We start from the raw sequence: 3,850 nt of genomic DNA, 5'->3' as shown, positions 1-3,850 counted from the left end.
AGGTTTCCTAATACTAGATGCTAAATTGGCTGTGAGTGGGACAGCCACATCATGGACAGGTCTTACAGGTACGACAGGGGGTAGTCCTTGGTTATTCAAGTTCCCTTGGTTATTCACGTTCTCCGGGTTATTTATGTTGTCATAATTATTCTCATCAATGTGTTTCGAAAGACCTAACCCAAATTCTCCTCGTCCTTGATTCATTTTTCTGTGCTGTCATAGAACTCGTTCAGGTTCGTTGTAAGGTTCGACAAGTTCTCCTTTTCGAGCCACACCTGAAAGTCAAGTACCTGCAATTAACAAGCTAAGATCAAGTAATTAATATCTAAATAATCTAATTGTAGAATAAAGAATATTGAATATAAATCAATTTCTGAATCCCCGGCACCGGTGCCAAAAAGTTGTTGGTCCCCAATATACACGCAAGTGTATGTGGTCGCGCAAGTAGTTTAGATTCTTTAAGAAACGAGTTATCGTTCCCAAGGGACTTATGATCAATTTATATTTAACACTTAATTCTACAACTAAAATTAAAAGCAATTGTTTCAAGAGTTGATGTTTGATTGTTAACTACGACTACTTTAGCAATAAATAAAAGTAACCAAGATTGAACGACTTAAATATGATGTTTCAAGCAAGTAAAAGACAATTCCAGGGTTGCAACATGTATTGAATCTCATGTATCGTATTATTGGCTTAGAACTAATTTCAGTTGCCAAGTTACTGGTTTATAGGGTTAATTGTATGAGTCGGGCTACACACCTCTAGTCGCCTACTCCAGTGAGCTATCTAACTACATCGTTGAGCGGGGATACATATACTAACTGACGAGCATTTATATTTCATCCTATTTCGTAATCAAGCAAGTTGTTCGTCCGGGCGTCACTCCTAAACACAAATCACCTCAATCAAACGAGCTCTCTATATTCTCTGGTCTATATAATCCCTCCTCTCTCGATTTTAAGATTAGACAACGTACTTATCTTATGGTGATCAAGCATAAAATACTAAAACAAGAATATAGAAGTAGCTTGTAATGACAACCAAGAATTAATTCATAAAGCCTTTTAATAATCAACAATCCTATTCGTAGCTACATCTCCAGAACTGGGACGTTTAGCCACTCATGCTATTAGAAAACAAGAAAATACAATAGTTCATGCAATTTCCAAAAAATAGAAGAGTTAGAGGATTAAAACCTATTACAAACTTGAATTCTTGCTCTTGCCCACTAAATCAAAAGTCGAAACCTAATTATGGAGCCCTAAGGGTCTATTTATAATGGTAGGAAAATTAGAGCCAAAGTCTATTCCAATTAGGAATCCTTTTTAACACTTTTAAGCTAGAAAAGTCGGGATCCCACTGGCATGTCGCGCCTAGCATCGCACCCAAACCTCACCTCTAAAGTTTCCACCCTGGCGCGTCGCGCCTCTCAGCACGCCTGAGAGGCCTCTCTGAATGTTGGCCCTTGGCACCTCGCGTCTAGCAGTGCGCTTGGCCCTGGGGCCTTCATCCTTAGCCGCTTTTCATGCTCTTTTTACATCTTTTTTCTTCAAGTTGACTCCAATTCCCTTGAGAGTTCCTGAAACAACTAATCATGCGTGTAAAGTGCACAATCATCACAAGTTACCCCCAAAAAATTAAGCTAATGACTAGAGATCATTCTTCAATCTAATCGACTCATGGGCAAATATTGACAACTTAGGCATATAATATGCCTAAGCTCAGTTAGTTAATTTGAACAATTTTTAATTTTTGTACATATTTGTTTTGTTTTCAAAAAAATTTAAAATAAATAAATGACATCTAATAATTATGTGTGGCTAGATGATGGTTATTCCTAATAGGTGTCTCCTCAATATTATGCGTGGAATATGTGTGATAAATGTGATGGTCATGATGAACACTTTTATAATTGTGCTTATTTGTCCTGCCCTTTTTCGAGCCCATAAATAATATTGTGAATAGTGACCAAGTGGAGAGTGAATATGAGGAAGAACTTGAGGTGCAAATGCAAGAGTTCATAATGGAATAAAACTAACCTAATAAATTATAATTTGATGATTTTTATATTGAAGAAGTGGTATCAGAGTCAACCAAGTCCATAAAATATACAATTTTAGATAACTCTAATTTGTATCACAAAGAGAAAGTTGACAAACCTATAATGTTTATTAAATGACCACACAAGATTGTGAAATGAGTATGGATTCTTACAAACAAGAAAAGGGTCAAGGAAAAAGATAGATGAGGCTTATATTCTAAATTTTGTGAAGTTGTCGAGGCAAAACAACAATCATCACATGAAAGTCAAAAAGAGTAGAATATAATATTTATGTTTTGTCTTTATTGAGCTTGTACCTCCACCATTGGAGCATAGTTGAAAACTTGAAGCAAAATTGGGGATCCAATTCATAAGCTCGAGATGGAGGAAAAAATGGTTCATTGTCACACCCCAAAATTCTAACCCCAAATTAGACCTTGAATTTTTTTTGCAGTCTGGTGCCACAGAAGACATCTACGACATGTATCAATATCTACAAACTGAATATGGATTCGTGGAACCAGGCTCTAGAAAGTTTATTCTCAGGTCTAAGTTTCACAGACCGAACTATGAATCGTAGAAGCTTCCATGGTCCGTAAAAGGCCCCGTGGAATCAAGTCCTGAAACACCCTTCCAGTAAGTTTTCTACGGATGAGCATGATGGCCCATCAAAGTTTCTACGACCCGTAGACTTTTCTACGGAGAGTAGATGTCCTTCCATAGATGGTCAATTTTTAAGAGGGGTTATTTTAGTCTTTTCTCACCTTTTGCTAAGCCTAAATTTCAACGTTTTTACACCTAATTAAGGTCACAAGAATCTCCTAGCACAAAGTTGAGTTAAAATTTTCCTTACCGATTGAGTTTTGATATAAAATTCTATTTAGGTCAACTTAAAACGACCATATATCTTAGCATATGAAGAATTAAATTGCCATGACCTATCAAATTAAAGGGCTATGAGTATTATTTCCAACACCATCAAGTTTGCGTCATTTCGAATTTTGGAATAAAAATTTATTCCCTTTTAAGTGAAGCCCTGTCAGTCAGTCGTTGTTTCACAATTGACATTACAGACAGTGAAACGTTCCACGAACTGTCGAGCCTTCCTTGAAGGCTTGCTGCAGTTTTTTCTAGGAATTTTGTGCACTTGTTCCAGGGTTATTTTGGTCCTTTCCCAAGTTTTTAGCCATATTCTAAGTCATTTTTAGGTATTTTCAAGGAGCATATCATTCAACTAACTAATTTTCCTCTCATAATTATTAATATAAACATTCAAGTTTCCAAATTTTTTTCTTAAAACTCACCTAGGGCTAGGGTTCCTCTTCTTCATCAAGAACCCTAAAAATTCCATTTCGAAAATTCAAGATACAAAGAGAAACGTCCCATCCAAGGTTTTTCCAAGTTCTTCCACTGTAAGAACTTCATAAAAGAGTTTATTTTCTCAAGATCAAGCACCAAGATTTCAAGATCAAAGATTTCCTCCAAGAAAGCTAATGATCTTCCTCAAGCTCAAGAAAAATGAAGTCTTCACCAAAATTTTCAATTCAAGAGCTTCATAACCAGGTATATAAGACTATTCACAGTGTTGAACTAAGTTCGTCCTCAAGCCCTATATGTAAATTCAGTCCATAAGAGTTGAATTTAGTGTTCTACTCAAAATTTCATGATTTTTTCTCAATTCAAATTGTGTTCTTATCGAGTTTAATTTCCTAATTATGAGAGTATGATATTCTATATATTGATATCTTTGAGTTGTTGTTCATGCTTATATTTCACTTAAACCTTAGCTTATGAGATTTTGTTGAA

The sequence above is a fragment of the Solanum tuberosum genome, unplaced genomic scaffold (genome assembly GCF_000226075.1).
Source record: "Solanum tuberosum cultivar DM 1-3 516 R44 unplaced genomic scaffold, SolTub_3.0 scf00576, whole genome shotgun sequence".
Lineage (NCBI taxonomy): Eukaryota > Viridiplantae > Streptophyta > Magnoliopsida > Solanales > Solanaceae > Solanum > Solanum tuberosum.
Note: the sequence above shows the minus strand (reverse complement) of the source record.